The sequence below is a fragment of the Lactuca virosa genome, chromosome 5 (assembly GCF_052849685.1).
Source record: "Lactuca virosa cultivar CGN04683 chromosome 5, Lactuca_virosa_CGN04683_v6, whole genome shotgun sequence".
Lineage (NCBI taxonomy): Eukaryota > Viridiplantae > Streptophyta > Magnoliopsida > Asterales > Asteraceae > Lactuca > Lactuca virosa.
This window is the reverse complement of record NC_136430.1, coordinates 249475662-249495369: the sequence shown is the minus strand read 5'-3', so window position 1 is coordinate 249495369 and position 19708 is coordinate 249475662.

Sequence of the window (19708 nt, the reverse complement as noted above, 5' to 3'; positions counted from 1 at the left end):
GATCGTATAATCCTCTGTTCTAGATATCGTGCGGACAATTACATGGAACATGGTCATACTTATTGTCCTGCAATTTGTTTCTCGATCTCAGATTCATTTGACATAGAACTTAATCGAACACATCAATTTAGTTCTGACCGGGCCCGGCACATAAGTCAAATCAAATCATCGAGGGGCCCTGATATCGCTTTTACCCTCTTAGGATAAAAGGAACAGATAAACTTCGACTTATATGCATTTATTATCCACTAATCAATTTACACACAACAATACGTTTTATAACATCAAGTTACTGATGCGTTTGCGTATTATCAATGCATAACCAATTAACAAACAATAAACCATATATCTAGGTTTTAAGACTATATGATATTACCATCTTGTGATCACTCGTGATAAATTCCATGAAGTGATTCCAACAAGTGCGGGTTTATTCCAATGCTCAAATCAAGTTCATAAGCACTCATGAACGTTGTAGCAAACCTTTGCTATGTCTAATACACTTTAGACAATCTACACACCAATTCATGACAGTCTTCATTCATATCTACTTCCAACATATGAACGACTGTGGACTATTCGAATAATTCGATTATTATCAAATAATTAATTACTCAGGAAGTCAAAACATGCAAAATGAAACAATAGTTAAACAATTAACATAAGACAGTAACTTTACTTATAAATAATACTCCTTTATTTAATCATCAAATGTCAATTACATTTAGCTATTACATGTTTCCAAACTATCTAATCTAAACTAATATCGTCCTTCAGCCCAATGCTCCTAGCGTGCTGCAAATGCTTAACCCTGCTAAGTCCCTTCGTAAGCGGATCTGCTGGGTTATCCTCTGACGATACCCTCTTTACCACGAGGTGTCCTTCTTCTACTCGATGTCTAATAAAATGATATTTTCTGTCGATATGTCGAGATCTACCATGATCCCTCAGTTCCTTGGTCAAGGCAACCGCTCCTTCATTATCACAGAAAATTTCCATAGGCTCCTTTATGGTAGGCACAACTCCAAGATCACCAATGAAGTTCTTCAACCACATAGCCTCCTTTGATGCTTCGCTCGCTGCAATGTACTCTGATTCGCACGTTGAATCAGCTACTGTTTCTTGCTTGGAACTTTTCCAAGTCACTGCTCCTCCATTGAGGGTAAAGACCCAGCCCGACTGCGAACGGTAGTTGTCCCTGTCGGTCTGAAAACTGGCATCACTATACCCTCGCACCTTTAAGTCATCACTCCCTCCGAGGACTAAAAACCATTCCTTGGTCCTCCGAAGGTACTTAAGTATATTCTTGACCGCAACCCAATGAGCTCTGCCTGGGTTCCCTTGATATCTACTGACCATGCTCAAAGCAAAGGCCACATCAGGGCGAGTACAAGTCATAGCGTACATGATTGAGCCAACTGCGGAAGCATAGGGTATTCGGCTCATCTCAGCTATCTCGGCTTCTGTACTCGGGCTTTGAGTCTTACTCAATTTGACATTACTCTGTATCGGTAGTTCTCCCTTTTTCGAGTTTTCCATACTAAAACGTTTTAGTACCTTATCCAAGTAAGTATTCTGACTAAGTCCTATTAGTCTCTTACTTCGTTCTCTCACTATCCTTATTCCTAAAATATAGGAAGCCTCTCCGAGGTCCTTCATAGCGAAACACTTCCCGAGCCAGGACTTAACCTCCTGCAGAGTCGGGACGTTGTTTCCTATGAGCAGTATGTCATCGACATACAAAACAAGAAAGCTAACTATACTCCCACTGGCCTTGACATATACACATGATTCATCTTCACTTCGTACAAATCCAAACTCTTTGACTTTCTCATCGAAGCAAAGATTCCATCTGCGAGATGCTTGCTTAAGCCCATAAATGGACTTCTCAAGCTTACACACTCTATTGGGATGCTTTGGATCGACAAAACCCTCTGGCTGAGCCATGTAAACATCCTCAGCCAACTTCCCATTAAGGAAAGCGGTTTTTACATCCATTTGCCATATTTCATAGTCATGAAATGCAGCAATGGCTAGCATCACCCTAATAGACTTTATCTTCGCAACTGGTGAGAAGGTTTCGTCGTAGTCAACTCCAGGAGTCTGAGTGAAACCCTTCGCAACCAATCACGCCTTATAAGTGTGCACGTTCCCATCCACGTCGGTCTTCTTCTTGAAGATCCACTTGCACCCGACCGTCTTACGACCTGGTACATTGTCAACCAAATTCCAAACTTGGTTGTCATACATGGACTGAATCTCGCTGTCCATCGCCTCTTTCCATTTTACAGACTCTGGGCCTGCCATGGCTTCCTTATAGCTATTAGGTTCATTTAGATTTATTAGTGTACCATCACTAATATACGTGTCCCCTTCGGTGGTAATATGAAAACCATAAAACTGGGGTTGAACTCTAACTCTTTCGGAACGTCTAAGAGGTAAGGACTCGTCAATTGGTTCAACTGGAGTTTCCTCCTCGGGTTGAGTGCCAGTGTTAGAGGTTCCTTCATCGCTAGACTCTTGAATTTCTTCAAGATCGACTTGCCTCCCACTGTCTCCTTGGCTTATGAGTTCTCGCTCTCGGAAAACCCCTCTCCTCGCAACGAAGACAACATTGTCACTCGGCCTATAGAAGAGATATCCAAAGGATTTCTGTGGGTAGCCGATGAATATACATCGCTCACTACGAGGTTCGAGCTTGTCGTGAGTTTCTCGTCTTACGAAAACTTCACAGCCCCAAACCTTGATGTGTGCCAACGAGGGAGCTTTCCCTGTCCACATCTCGTGAGGTGTTTTGGCAACCTTCTTTGTGGGTACTAAATTAAGGATATGGGCGGCAGTCTCTAAGGCATACCCCCAAAATGAGATAGGTAGTGAAGCACGACTCATCATGGAACGAACCATGTCTAGCAAGGTTCGATTACGCCTCTCAGCTACACCATTCAATTGTGGTGTCCTAGGTGGCGTCAATTGTGAAACTATTCCACATTCCTTGAGGTAGTCGTGGAATTCAAGACTTAGGTACTCTCCACCTCGATCAGATCGAAGCATCTTGATTTTCCTGCCCAATTGATTCTCCACTTCTTGTTTAAACTCTTTGAACTTTTCAAAAGTTTCTGACTTGTGCTTGATTAAGTAGATATACCCATATCTGCTATAATCATCTGTGAAAGTCACATAGAAGCGATTTGCATCCCTTGTGGTGGATCTAAAGGGTCCACATACATCTGTATGTATGAGATCCAATAAACCCTCACCCCTCGCACAAGTGCCAGTGAAGGGTGACTTGGTCATCTTTCCAAGTAAACAAGATTCGCACGTGTCATCTTCCCTAAGGTCGAACGACTCCAACACTCCATCCTTTTGGAGTTTGGCTATGCGCTTCTTGTTTACATGTCCAAGACGACAATGCCACAAGGATGCTTTATCCATACCATTGGAAGAATCCATACACAACACATCATTTCCTAGGTTATCTACAACCATAACAGTTTCATAAATTCCATTACAAGGCATTGCTTCAAAATATAAAACACCATTTAGATAAGCATAAATCGAACCATTCTCATTATTAAACGAATATCTAAATCCTTGTCTAAATAAACCATGAAAAGAAATGATGTTTCTTGCCGTATCTGGCGAGTAGCAACAATTATTTAATTCTAAATTCAAACCATTTCTAAGCTCTAAAGAATACACTCCAATCTTGGTGACAGGCGACGTTCTTCTGTTTCCCATGATCAGATTTATTCTTCCAAGCTCCACATCCCTATTTCTTCCTAGTCCCTGCAAATCAGAACAAATGTGGTAACCACATCATGTATCAAGAACCCAAGAAATAGCATGAGATGAATCATTAGATTTAATTGTGTAAATACCTGCAAAGGATGGCTTGATCTTCCCATCCTTGATGGCTTGCAGATATTCCGGGCAGCTTCTCTTCCAATGCCCTATTTTGTGGCAATGGTGGCACTCTGCCTCCTTTGGGTTTGGGTTGGGCTTAGCAGGATCAACCTTGGTCCCACTAGAAGAGGAACCATTTTGGGACTTTCCTTTGTGGTGGTTCTTTGAAAAAGCCTTCCTCTTCTTGCCCCTTCCCTGTCCAATAGCCAAAACAGGAGCAACGGGTGGATTGGGAGTTGGTGCAACAGACTTGTCCTTGAAGTTGCTCTCAGCAGTCCTCAGGAGCCCTTGGAGTTTGCTTAGGGTGACCTCTTCCTTGTTCATGTGGTAGGTCATCCTGAATTGGTTGTAGCATGAGGGCAAGGAGTGAAGAACAATGTCGATAGCCAAATCTTCCCCAAAGTTGACATTCAACTTGCGAAGACGATCAACATACCTTTGCATCTTTTGCAAGTGCACAGTAAGAGACTCTCCACTTCCCATTTTAGCAGTAATCATATTCGTTATGATCTCATAGCGTTCTTGCCTCGCGCTTTGGTGATACCTCTCCATCAAGTCTAGATGCATCTCATAAGGATACATGTCCTCATAGGACTTTTGGAATTCTGAGTTCATTGTGGCTATCATGATGCAATGGACCTTTGTTGCATCACGCTCATGGTTCTCAAAGACAGCCATTTCTTCAGGAGTAGCAGTTTCTGGATTGATCTTCTCGAGCTTCTCATCGAGAACATACTCTTTGTCCTCGTAACGTGCGATTGTGCGAATGTATCTTATCCATTCGCTAAAGTTCGTTCCATCGAATGTCACTTTTTGACAAAGGCTCATTAGAGGAAATGAGCTAGCAGCTGCGTTGTTTGCGTTAGACATCTACAAATAGAAAGAACAAAGTTTGATTAGATTAAGTCCCTAATTAACACCCAAAAAAGAAAATTAGGGCTAGGACCCAACAACATTATTTACACATTAGAAAAGGGATGCCGTAATCCAACATGCAAATAATTTGGAGGTAAGTGAATGACGATTCACTAATTCTTCACCATGAAAAACATAAGCTTTAAGTTTTAAATGTATTGAGAATTCCTATATTTCATTGAGATTCATTGAACCTTTCAATGACATGTTTAAATCTCGATATGCCCCTCTCGTTTGTGACTGGGATGCCGAGGATCACAAAGTGGGTGTGAATAACCATGCAAATGTACAAGGTGCCCCCACTGTTACAGTTACCTATTCAATGTGCTGGTTAACAACACACGCTCCATTGAACTATAACAAACAATGAGTCACCCTTTGCCACCTTTGCTTAGAACCCAATTAATGTGCCGGTTAACCACACGCGCTCCATTAATGTCTTAGCGAGGGTACAAAGTGTAATTTCATGGGATTGCATCAATTCACTTTTCCTAAAGTAACTAAGATTGGGAATTTTATAAAACATGTTTAGTTACTTTATATAGATTCATTATACTTATTAATGAGAGGAGGTTTGCCCTATCCTACCCGTTCGGCTAACGACCCTCCACCAGTCAAGCAAGCGGTGGGTGTGAATGTACACCCATTAAGCGCCATTTTATAGGCAGCAACCTTATACCCACCTTATAGACTGGCTTCGTGAATGAGGCCTACTAACGGTAAGACTAGCATTTTAAATTATACATATATATATATATATATATATATATATATATATATATATATATATATATATATATATTAAGCTTGTAATAATATAATAGTATAGGGTTGAATTTTAAACTTGTAAAATTCTAGGGATTTGAAATTTAAATTATTCAAATTAAACATTTAATCACAAAATATAAATTTCAAAACTTGAGGACAAGTTTTTGAACTTTTCAAAACATAAGGATCAAATAGCAAATAATATAAATCAACAAATTAGATTATCTCAATTTGATCTTACTTAACATTACTTGCAAAACAATTTACCAATTCAATTCAAATAATCAACAATTATCATATAAGGAAATTATTATTCAACTAATTGGCAATTATCTTTTGTTAGGTCAAGAATATACTCATATATATGATTAAAATCGGATTTTAATGACCCAAAACAGTTAAGGCAAGTATCCTCAAGTAAAACAGCAAGAAATCCCGAAACTTCCTCCTTCTGACGCTCGAACTCGCCAAGTACCTCTATGGACTCGCCGAGTTGGAGCTACTCGCCGAGTCCACAGGGGAACTCGCCGAGTACAGCAGTCAGAATCACAAAAATCGAATTTTGTAAGCAACAAGCAATCAACCAATGCATCAATTCAATAGAAATCAATCAAAGCTCTGATACCACTGATGGGTTTGAGCCATAAGAACTTTCCTATGTGCACATGCAAACCCTAATTGCTTGGATCTAGGTTTCTCTAATTGAACATGCATTGAATCCAAGACTTGCAATACTAGATCTAATGTAATATATTGAATCTAATCATATGAAATCAGATCTAAAAGAATACCTTGAATTACTTGCTTGATACTTCTTCTTCTTGGAGCTTAGAGTCACAATTGTCACTCCTCTAATGGCTTACAAACACCAAATAGCAAGAAGATGATCTTGAGAGAGAGGGAGGAGGGATAGAAATCGGCCCTAGGGTTCCTTGGCTTGCAAGAGTGTCAATTTCTCCATCCCAAGGGTCCTATTTATACTATGAGCTATTAGGGTTTCTCCTTTAACCCTAATTGAATGACTTAGGCCCTAAGCAATCCAAGATCCTTCTAGATTATAGGCTTGGACGAAATTAAGGTTCCCAAGCCCCTAAATTTCGTTCACCCTAATATCCATAAGGATACATAGCCCAAAATACAACTATCACACATTTGACAGTTTATGCCCCTTTATTCAATTAACCTCTTTAAGTCACCAAATTAATTCTCAATTAATATATGACTTATATTAATCAAATAATATTATTATTTCCTCAATATATTATTCTCATAATATATTAATAATATTTCTTCTCTCTTAACAAATCATCCTGTCAAGTTGCTATGGTGAAGGCAACCCAAAAGGACCATGCATAACCGGGTCAAGTACTTACCAAATATAGTTATAGCCTTAGACACTAATCCAACACTCTGTCGGGGAGATCATCGAGCATTGCGTAGCACCTTCCAAGAGTAGGTGTGATGTTGCTAGTGGAAACAGTCTGTGGGATAGATTGTTGGTGCGCCAATTGGTGATAATTCAAACCCTAAGTGGGGGAGAACCGGGTATTTTATTGAGGGGATCAGAGATTTGTTCGAAAGAGGTTAAAGATCTGGATATAGGGACATGCGGTGTGGATTCATGAGTCTAGGGTTATTGGTGATCGAGGCTAGGTGCAGAGCGAGGTAATGCATGTGGTATGTGTTGAGAAAGGATGAATGAATTGGAAGATTCTTCATGGCCTGTGCTTCTCGGGGTTAACATATGTCGAGTTCGAGTGCGATCGGGTCACTGGATTGCGGATGCAATAGCTGAGATTTGCAAGTGAAGGTATAGATTGTAATCTATACCCCTGAAAGGGCAGCAGTTGATTCGTCAACCAATTTCAGGGTTGAGATGAGTAGTTTCGTATGAGTAGTGACCAGTAGAGGAGGAATTTCAGGTTCTCGACAACATGTTCTGAGCCATTGTCGATGCCTCGATGTTTCAAGTTGGGAGATGGAATACTATGAAGGTTCAAGTGGTGCGAGAGGAAGATCGGTTGAGAGGTTCCGAAAGAGCAATGCGGTATCCAAGCACGGGGTTGTGAGTATAAGATCAGTGGATTGGGCAAAACATCGTGGGATTCTGTGTTGGTGTACCAAAGTATCCGGGGGAAGCACATCGACTAGTTGATGTTAAACGAGATTATTAAAGAATGAGGATTGCAGCGAGAAAAGGAGTTGTCGTGGCGATTGTCGTCAGGAGTAGTGACACTTACTTTTGGATAGGTATGTGTGCACCTGTCTATGATTGGCCGTGGAACGTGGGTTAATGGATGCAGCGTGTGGAGCCGACTTGAGGTTGAGACCGTGGGTGGTAAGAGAAAGTGCGGTAAGGCTGCAGGGAGCTGCAGCACGTACTAGTCAGCGAGAGGGTGTTGTGATACTGCAGGGAGCCGTAGTACTCACTAGTCAGCGAGAGGGTGTTGTGATACTGCGGGGAGCCGTAGTACTCACTAGTCAGCGAGAGGGTGTTGTGATACTGCGGGGAGCCGTAGTACTCACTAGTCAGCGAGAGGGTGTTGTGATACTGCGGGGAGCCGTAGTACTCACTAGTCAGCGAGAGGATGTTGTGATACTGCGGGAAGTCGTAGTACTCACTAGTCAGCAAGAGGGTGTTGTGATACTACGGGGAGCCGTAGTACTCACTAGTCAGCGAGAGGGTGTTGTGATACTGCGGGGAGCCGTAGTACTCACTAGTCAGTAAGAGGGTGTCATGGTGCGGCAGGGAGCCGCATTATTTGTTGATCAGAGCATGACGCAGGAGAGTTCTTAGGCTTGAATAGCCTTATTGGGTTGAGTATTCGGGAGCCTGGGGGCCAGATCAGGAAAGAGACAGAGGTTTCTATATTTGTCGGGAATCGTTATACTCTAATGTGATTTGTGGTTTTCGCAACCCAAGGGAATTGGAGAAGAGGTATACGCGCGGGTTGCGGGTCATGAGACGTGAATTGAGTGCTTCATTGGAACGAGCGGTTCCAACTCTGGGTCAGACCAAGCCCTCGAGTCTGAGTTTGGCTCTGGTGGTGCGTTGGGTTGGCGAAATGAGATTCTGGATTCTGAGGTGGATTCCATGTTGAGGGGAATTGTTTATCATCTGACGTCTTAGACCTGTGTAGGTCAGTACTCGGGTACGGGAGGTACCGTGAGATGCATGGAGCTATGAGTAGTAGACGACAGAGGTCGGGGTTGAGTTGATTTTCAGTGGGGGTGTAGCATTCGCTTGGGGTAAAGTGAACTTCGTGACTTGTGTGTCACAATGGGCTGGTGTAGTTATAGGGAGGAGGAAACCATTGAGACGGTTGGGATAGTGCAATGGATGGCCTTGGAGGTCCAACTGATGGGTCGAGATCAGACCTGGTACTCAGTGTTAAAAAGGGGGTATGAGGAATGGAGTTGAGGCTTATGATTTTGATGTCTGAGGACATTTCTGAGCGAGCACGATTATTCTCTTGTGTCTGATAGCAGAGTGTTGAGAATTCTTTGTTCGGATGGGTACCGATAGCAGTTCAGTGGATGAGCCCTGGTGGGACGTGAACCCTTCCGTTTCTTGGGGCGTGATTCAGATCGTTGCTATGTTTGGTATGAGTGATCGGTAGCCGATTGTTGGATTATGTCTGGAGAGAATCAGAAGAGTTGGTTTTCTTTCGGGATTGGGAACCCCTGTTTGGATTCAGGTGTCCAGTGGGGGGGGATAGCTGTGTGGTACGAGATCCTAGCGACGACGCTAGATCTATATGTTGATGAGGAGCGATTTCGAGGGCGAAATCTAACTTAAGTGGGGGAGAATTGTAACATCCGGAATTCCAGGTATCATAATTTAATTATTTATTTTGGGTGCAGAAGAGGGACTCGACGATTTGGCGCTTAAACTTGTCGAGTAGGATCGCGACTTGCTGACTGGATTAATGAATGGACTCGACGAGTCGGTAAGGCGACTCGACGAGTCCGAGCTGTGCACAAAAAACCCTAAATCCTTGGGCCTGTGCCCTATTTAAGGGTCCTTATAGCTCTCAGTTGCGGCTACCATTCCAGAGAAGAGAACCCTAGTGAGCTTGAGAGTATAGTGTGAGAGGAGGAGCCATCTTGAGCCTTTTTGGTGTAATTTTGCAAAGGAAGAGAAGGGATTCAGCAGGAAGGACCAAAGGAGGTTGTGATTCTGAGACATTCAAGCAGGGATCTCCATTTTGAGGTAGTGATTCGACCCTTTCTTCTATTTTGTGTAGAATCCTTAAATCTAGGGTTTTCTTTACCCTTTCTTGGTTAGAATATGATGCATATGAGGTCCCATTGAGAAATAGACATTGGATCTGGACCTTGAGAGGTCCAGAGAGACCCAGCCTTCCAGCTTTATTCTGTTCCATTGGAGTTGTGAACCTAGGTTGCTATTTTAGGAGCTATTTCTTCAAATAAGGCCATATGAGTGTTGCATGAGCTTAAAGATTGGACCTTTACATGATTATTGGGTGTTAGAAGGTCAGATCTATAGGTTGGAGAAATAGATCTGGCCTCAGAAGGTCATTTGAGTGTTGCCATGGAGGGAACTCGACGAGTCCATAAGGGGACTCGACGAGTCGAGTCGGGTTGCCCTGCGATTCGTAACCCGTGGTAACCCGTCGAGTGAAGGGTTAACTCGACGAGTCGAGTGAGGCCATAGGAGGATTCAGAGGACACGCATGGACTCGCCGAGTCACCCAAGTGCACTCGACGAGTCTGGTCAAAGTTGGACCGTTGTCTAGAGTTGACTTCAGTTGACCTTGGGGTTTTGGTCAAAGCTGATTCAAGAGAGGTCAGAGAGGGGTAGAATGGTATTCTACCCATGATTAGAGATGAGAACATGAGAGAGTATTGATTAGAGATGTTATCATTTTGATAGGAGAAGGCTAGGTCGGGATATCGAGCATGAGAGTTTATCCGACTTCATACGAGGTGAGTCTTCTCACTATACTTTACCTTGAGTGGTAGTTATGTGTGACCGGAAGGTCTTATGTGCTTACATTGAGTATTATGTTATCCTGTTGTATGTGGCATGATATGCATTATGTCTTTGTGATTTATGCTATGTAGAGTTATAGATCGGACCGAAGGGTCCAACGATTTATGAGGTCGGAAGGCTCAAGCAGACCGGACCGGAGGGTCCAACGAGCTTAGGACCAGAAGGTCCACAGAGTTAGGACCATAGGGTCCACAGAGTTAGGACCAGAGGGTCCACAGAGTTAGGACCAGAGGGTCCACATAGTTATAGCCTCGAGTGGCTAATATGTGTTGTATGTGGTATTTTGGGGAACTCACTAAGCTTCGTGCTTACCGTGTTATGTGTTATGTGTTTCAGGTTTTCTCAATATCTCGGGACGGCACCGGCTTGATTGTACACACCAGTGAAAGAATTATGTTTCGAGGATCCTGGATTATTAAGTAATTAAGAAGGGATTGTGTTTTGTAAACTAAACAAATGATGTTTTATGAAATGTGTATTGATAATCATATGTTTTTCAAAAGAAAAATTGTCTTGAAAATTTACAGTGTTACAATACAGTAGGCATAAAAGGCATCCTTCCTAGATCCTTAGCCCTAATCTAGCATGCAGTTCTCATAATCATATCATAACATAACATAAAATGTATGGGTATCTTGGGGAAAACTTACTTGAGCTCGGCTGGTTGCACGCACCACACACCTTGTTCTTTCTCAAAACCCCTTTACTTTAACTTTTGAAAAACTATTTTCTTGTGAAAACTTTCAAACCCTCGATTTGAGTTCAAACACTCCCGAAAGTCTGAACTATCCTGGATGTCGGGATCAACTCCTCTCAACTCCTACACATAACAATCTTCCTTAATTACCATTTCATACTCTTAACCCCTTTCAAGGGTCAACTCAGGTCAAAGTCAAAGTCAAGGTCAACACCCTGGTCAAAGTCAACTTTTGGTCAAGCTCAACATCTGGTTGACTCAATTCACCAAGTTGATTCACTAACTCGCCGAGTTCCATAATCGTTAGAATGCTAAAATCTTCGACCCTACTCGCCGAGTCTTTCAAGAAGTCGTCGAGTTCTCCTTCATACATAATCGGGACCTTCTACAACTGACTCGTCGAGTTCATCCTTGAACTCGTCGAGTCTTGCTTCATGCAAGTTGGCACGTTTAGTCCTGGACTCGTTGAGTTCTCCATGAACTGGTCGAGTTCTTCTTCATACAGTTGGGACATTGCCTTGAACTCGCCGAGTTCGTTCTTGAACTCGTCGAGTTCTTCGATCATCAAGTCCATATTCACGTCCATCTTGTTGAGTCCTCTTCTAGACTCAACCAGATTGATCAGAAACATAAAAGATTGCGGAACCATAACCCGACTCGTCGAGTCCCTCAAAGTCCATGTCTATACAGTTGATTTCAACCGGTCTTAATATTTCCAGAACCTAGGTCTGACCTCCTAGGATCGATATAGCACGTAAAGTTACAAACTTTACGTGCATGCATGGGTTAACTAGCACACAATTCTGAAAATGGCTTCATTATGACTTAGAAAAGGTAGAAACTAGCCCTAAATAGAGATCTAAGAAATGAATAGTCAAGGTTTCAACTTTATACCTCAACTGAGCTGGAAATGTGCTAAAACCTCTGGATCTACTTGCTTTCTCTTGATCTCCCAAGCCTCCTCTTTCTTCTCAAGTTTCAAAGATACACAGATGGCACAAAAGCTCAAGAACACTCAATAATCAGTTAGGGTTTCGTGAAGAGAGTCTGAGGGTGATGGAGGCTGGAGTGGAGACCCTATAAGTTGTTTAAATAGGGTGCAAACCCTCAAATTTAGGGTTTCAACCCGCGTCCAAGTTTGCCTTGACTCGACGAGTTGGGGCTTCCGACTCGGCGATTAGATCCTTCTACCCGCGTCCAAGTTTTGCCTTGACTCGACGAGTTGGGGCATTCAACTCGTTGAGTCCTAGAGTAAAAGTGAAAGAATTCATATTTAAAATACGTACCAGGAACCGGGCGCTACATTAACGAATTTTGTTTGATATTTTTTAAAATAATTTTATTTACAAGTTATTTCCTTGACCATCTTTAATATTCTCTTACACAAGAAGAAACAAAAGAAACTAATAATGGAGTTGGCTTTTACTTTTTAACCATTGGTTTTATGATCATTTCTTAGCTAGGGATGTTTTCGTGATTAAATGAGTTATTGATCAAGAATAATGTTAGAATTAGTTAGTTCTTGAAACTTGGAGACCTCTTTTGATGTAGGACATAATGGCTTGTTAAAAGGTCTATACTTGGTGAGGGTAATTGAGTTTTTTTTACTTTACTATTAGTTACATAATCTTCTTAAGTAGTTGGGATAGTCACGTAGAGGGTATATTGATTTTCTTAGCTGATTTCTTTAAAGCGTGACCTTTAGGAGACTTTTAGTGTCTCGAACATTGCCCTATTTTGCAATCATTTACATCAAATTAACTTCAATTAATTATTTGATTCAGTTCTTACATAATAGTATTCATAATTAAGAAATGAAAACGTCAAAAATATTCTAAACTAGATCTACAAGAAGCAAACATGTGAAAATGCTATGATCATGTTGAACATAAACATACAACATACAGTTGACATGAGAGCTAAGTTGTTTCTTTTGGAATTTGGATGATATTTTGGTTATAATAGTGTTTTAATATATATATATATATATATATATATATATATATATATATATATATATATTTTATTTCAACCGTATCTAATCTTGAATTTGTAACTGGGTCGAAAGAAACGAGAGACGAGGTAAAAAATTTGCTTCTAGGTTTATAGTTTTGCAATGGTCATTTACACTTGTAAGTTGTCTTGCAGGCTGAGTCATGGTTATTTAGAAAAAAAAAACGTTCCTTATAATAGGAAGAATACATTTATATTGTGTTTAAGGATAAATGATTCTCTCATTGTGGAGGACTTCCAATATATGTAGACTAGGAAGAGCTATTATTTCAAGCATGAATATATTTGTTGGTTATGACAGTGATGATATTTTGTGGTTACTTTGGTATTTGTGTGGTTTGTTGAAAAATTTGCTATGTAGTATAGTGCAAATATTTGATTTGTTTTGAAAATATTTATGATTTGTTAAGATTTGATGTGTCTGTGGTTCATTTTTGTCATGCTCTTAAGCTTTTATAGTTGTTTGAAACAACCATAATGACTCATTTTTGTCATGCTCTTAAGCTTTTATAGTTGTTTGAAACAACCATAATGACTTAACAGCATTACAAAAATAAACTACAAAAACATGAAATCTTAACATATCATAAACATTTTCAAAACAAACCAAGTATCCGCATTGTTAACAACCACATATCACATACGACAGAGAAACTTGCTCAACAAACTACACAAATGTCAAATAAGACAAAATAAATTGTTTAACAAACCCAAATATCAAAGTAATCACAAAATATCATTACTATCATAACCATTCGAACAATCATGTTCCTGCCTGGAATAGTAGCTCTTCCTACTCTACATATATCTGAAGTCCTCTAGAGAAACATCCATCCTTACACACAATGTAGATGTGTTCTTCCTATTATAATGAACGTTTTTCCCAAATAACCATGACTTAGCCTGCAAGACAACTAACAAGTGTAAATGACCATTGCAAAACAATAAACCTAGAAGCAAATTTTTTACCATGTCTCTTGTTTCTTTCGACCCGGTTATGAATTTTATATTAGATACCGTTGAGATAAAAAAAATATTAAAATACTATATTTGACAAAAATATCATCCTACAAAATAAACAACTTACCTCTAAATTGGATCACATGTTGCATGTGCTTCAACATTTTATAGCTTGTTCACACGACAACGCCTGTAGATTACTTTAAAACATTTTTGATGTCTTGACTTTCATTCCTGAATTATGAATATCGCTATGTAAAGAACCGAATCGTATAATCAATTAAATTGAATTTGATGCTAATGATTACAAGATAGCACCGATGTTCAAGAGACTAAGGACTCTCCTAGAACTCACGTTCTCAAACCATTAAGTCCTTAATGCTCGAAAGAAAAGAAAGTCGCTAGAACTAACTAAATCTAAGCCTCTAACATCATCAACCACAACTTTTTTAACAAAAAATTCAATTCGATTTTGAAAATGTCGTAGCTAAGAAATGATCATAAAACCAACAGGTACAAGGTACAAGTCAAACATGTCGTCATTTTCTTTTATTTTCTTGTATAAAAAGAAATTGTAGAATAAAGTTTCTTAAAAAACTAATTTTTAGAAATCATAAAAAAAAAAGTTGTAAAAAAAGTTTTTGGGAAAATTTATAAAAAATTGAAAGTTTGGTCAAATTTGTAAATAGAAAATATTTGTAAATAAAGAAAATTTGGATAAACCTATCTCGAAAGACATTGAAATTGAATCTCGGTAGCAAAAAAAAGTTAACAAAATTAATAAGTTTTAGCATTATCACTTTTACCACTCGTGACGGCGCGGATCGTTGTATCCCATTCAAAAAAATGTTTTAGCATTATCACTTTTACCATTCGTGACAGCGTGGATCGTTGTATCCCATTCAAAAAAATGTTAATAATTCGGGTTATTTTTTTCAGGTAGATCGAGTTTTCTAATGTTGAATATTACCTATAACAAGTCCGAATTACAACTTGGTTATTCGGGTTTCGGGTCATATATGTTTTAGATATGCTTGGAAGCTTTGATAGAAAACTTTTGAAATACTAAAAATAATTAAATGGCATGAATATATATATATATATATATATATATATATATATATATATATATATATATGGTAAAAATGAATATGTGGCTGTTATGTACCTAAGCTTAGGTATAGAACCTTTTAAATGATGTAGTTTCAAACAAAACAAATACACTTTCATTTTCTCTTAATTTTGTTTTAATAGAATACCATTGAATTGAGTTAAATTACAGAATGAAAAAGATCAATTATATATCTTTTTATTGCAAAACATCATTGAAGTTTATAGGGAAAGTAAAAAATTAATACTTTTAACAAATATAACGCAAACGTTTTATCCTTAAATTGAAAAATTATATCAAATGATTTGTGAAAAGCTTGATTGAGTTATTGCATGTTCTTCTTTTAACTTTTATTCTATTAGTTTTTATTTAAAATTTAGTAGAGCTGATTAAAAGGTCTTGACATTTTTAAATAACTAGTGGGAGGGTGGTATTTTGGTCATTGTCTTTTGAGTTGGTTAGATGTGGTGTTTAGGCCGTTAAAATAATAATTAGTCACTTATGATGGTATTGGACTTGTAAGATTGATCTTGAGAGAGTTTAGGCGCCTCTCTAAGAGCTTATGGTAATCATTTGGTTACGGTCTCAATTTCGTGCAACTGATCATAGTGTATACGGTCTTCATAAGTTTTTTCACTGTTCAATTTTCAATCCCTTAATTACCTTATAATTAGATGCTACCTGATGTAAACCTATATTTAAATATTATATCTAATTAGATGTTACTGATGTAAACCCATATCTTTACTATATTATTAAGCATATTGAACATTTCTTGAAAAATTTAAGAGGTACAATCTTTACAACAAGTACCATAATCTAATGCAAATACCACTAATGTTTATTTTGAGAAATCAATCTATTAATTCTTATCAAATACACGGACACCATGAATTGAGGAGATGATTATGAAAATCAATTCTAAAAAATAAATATTAAGCTTGGCATTCAGCTCAACTAGGCATAAATAGACCACTAATTAGTCCTTACTAAAAATCGGATATCCTCCGATCTCGCCTAAAATTTGTCTTGTGCGCCTTTCGCTTCTCCGCTTTAGAAACCCTAATCTCAAACATCATCAAGCAGCACCCCGCTCTGTTTCTTCCTCTCTGCGTCGATGTATCTCTTTCTTTCAACATTAAATCAGACTTGATTAAAACACCACTTACAACCTCCAGACTACTAATCACCACTATCAAATACCTTTTACCACCAGCACGCCATCAAATAAAGACTGCAACTTCACCACTTTCGCCCTTCGTTTCTCTCTAAAATACCCCAAACCAACGTTGGCTTCATCACTCGCTGCTTGAAATCGGTGCCGCCCTCTGTGTCTCTTTCATTTGTTATCGTTGCTCCTCAAACGACGGCCAAAAGCATTCTATAAAAAAGCCCTAACACAAACATTCTTCCACTGTCTCCAATTCACTTCTAAAGAACTCCCGGTCAGAAGTAATTTTTTCCGAAGACCTCTACAAGATACTATTTTCTTTTAACTAATTCAAGGTAACTTCTTGATACTTGATGCTTCTCATTTCCTCACATCCAATCTTTCTTCCCAATCAAAATACTCAATCTCATGATTTGAGATGTCTCTGTTCTAAAACCTAATGCTGAATTAATGTAGGTATGTGTCGTTTTAACCATTTGTATCCAGACCACCACAAGCAACCCTCCTCACGACCGTCACATGTTTTTCTGTGGTGTTGATATATATTTGATATTGTTTTCATTTATGTGGTGTTGTTATAATTTTGAATATGAATATGCAGAAAAAATGAAATCAACTGGAAAGGTAGAGAGAAGTTGGTGTTTTTTTCTATGGTAAGTTTCTTATAAATGTGATGAAATGGTTTTGGAGGTGTTTTAATTTTGCTAACATTTGTTTTCATTTTATGAATATTATGTTTGTTAGAAAACTACATGCTTCCTACTTTGAACATGCATTTGCTTCCAACATTAAACATCTGCCATATGTTAAGATGCCAACATTTTCTGCCAACCAACGCCTAACACATTATAATTCCCCCGAATTCCAATTCATTTTACTAATTCCATCACTTACTAACTCATTGATTGGCTTGAAGGTTCATATTGGTATAACTTTGTGGGTGAGAAGGGGATAATCAACTTGAATGGCCACTACATCCTCAAGTCTTCTTTCTATATCTCTAAATATAGAGAAAAAGAACTCTGTGATTTATTTATGTGTAATAACCTTGCTTATAAACAATATAGTTTTTATGCGTTTTTATATTAAAAAAATCATTTTTTGACCTATCCTTTTGGCAGGAGGCAACCTGTGGATTACGTTAAATTTCATACTAGACAGGTATGCTAAATTTTAGTTATTAAATTTATACATGTTCCATGCTATTAATCATTTTGTTTCACGTAGGGTAATATAAAAAGATTTATTTCTAGAAACGTAGTTTGTCATTAATTTCATTTTGGAGTTTGGAATCAAAAATAGAAAAGTCCAAAGTCAATTTAATTGTATCTTAGTTTTCTGAAAATGAATCTTTTAATATCATCATGAGTATAAGTGATTTTTTCCTGTTCTGGTCCTAGAATATGACATCTTGCCATTTTGGTCCTTATTTGACCATTTTGTAATGTTTTGGTCCTGTCATGAATAAAAGGACTATGTGACTATGTGTATAAGATTATGTTTGTGTGACTGTATGTCCATATGTGTCTATGTATGTGACTGTTTATGTATGTGTATTTGGATTTCCTAAGCAAAAGATATGTTGCATCATCTTGAGAGTGTATTGGCAATTGGCAAATGAACCTGTTGCTGTCAAAAGTCCTCAATATATTGTTGAAGCCAAACCCCAGGTATATATATATATTTTTCAATTTCATGGTCATGTTTTCTATTGAAGTCATTTAAATTGTATTTTTACTCATTGTATAGTCACATAGTTCGTGGATCGCTCCGGTACGGGAACGAGGATCTGGAACGCGGTTCGCTAGGTTGGACATATCGGGTATGGTAGGGGGTAGGTTCATTTCGGTACGTCCCGGTACGGTGTACCATACAATCCGATACGGTTACCGTTAAAAAACAAAGAACAGTACCAAAAAAACATAAACATGAAAGTAACTTGAAAAATCGGAAACATGAACCGGTAGGGGTAAAAAAATTTGATTTACCTATGAACGAAGTGGTAAGAACTTGTAGGTTATTTCTTTTATGCTTTAGTAGGTCATTTTCTTTTACTTTTAATAATAGTGTAGTAAAGGCTTTTTGGTCTTTGTCTCCCATGAGGTGGTGCTACGTGGATGGGAGGAATTAATTAATATTTTTTGTCAAATTAATAGAATCCAGGGTAAAATAGATTTGATTGTATGTGCCTTGGCCCATATATACAATTCAAAACATCAGATAGTTTAATCACCAAAGGGCTTCTGGCCCTCCGGTGTTGCCCTCCCTCCTTGAGGTCGAGGGTTCAAGTCCCACTGTGGACATAGGTAGAGTAATTTAGGAGTAGTTTAGTATATATTTGTATTTGTCGTTCAAAAAAAAAGATAGTTTAATAACTGATACTGAAATGTGAAGAATCGGAAATCGAAGCAATAGAATGGAAAACGAAGCAACACGATTTTCTAAAATCTCGAGATTTCACGCCATACTGAAATCAACGACCTGAACATGTGAATTGGAGGCCCAATTCGCGATTAGGCTATCTATGGAATGATCCAAACGCGATTTCATCATCGATCCAGAATGAATTGCGGAACGATGTCTTCACGTACCAAGATGTGATCCCGACCACGATTGGATTGCAATCGTACCACGTTTGGGAACGCAATGATTGGATCGCAGATCGTGGCATGTTTGGCGAATCCTGTGACTACGGATTTGGCAAGGTGGTTTTTATCGACTTTATCTTTAAAAATGATTCTTTTAGCTTACTTTTATGTTTTCAGGTGTTGCCCTTGCTGTCTAATACAGGGGAGGTTGGCATTAACTGAAAAATTATCAAAAGTATTTGCATTGTTAGAAATAAGCTCTGATTCGCTTTAGATGCCCTTTTAAATGTATCTATAATAAAAGTTTTAATTGACATATCCATATTTTAATCTTCAATTTATACACATCCTACTGGTTTGGTAAAAACATTATGTAGGAAGATGGAGTTCTTTATATCCCTATAGTTTGTTATGGGTGACGTCTTGATTGTGTTTTTAATGGACATGTCATCTTTAAATGCATTTAAACTTTAGTTAAAGTTATAAATTGTTTTGTTTTTCTTCTGTTTCTACTCTTTGTTGCTACTATGTAGTGGTGGCGTAATGGATATTATAAAATACTTCT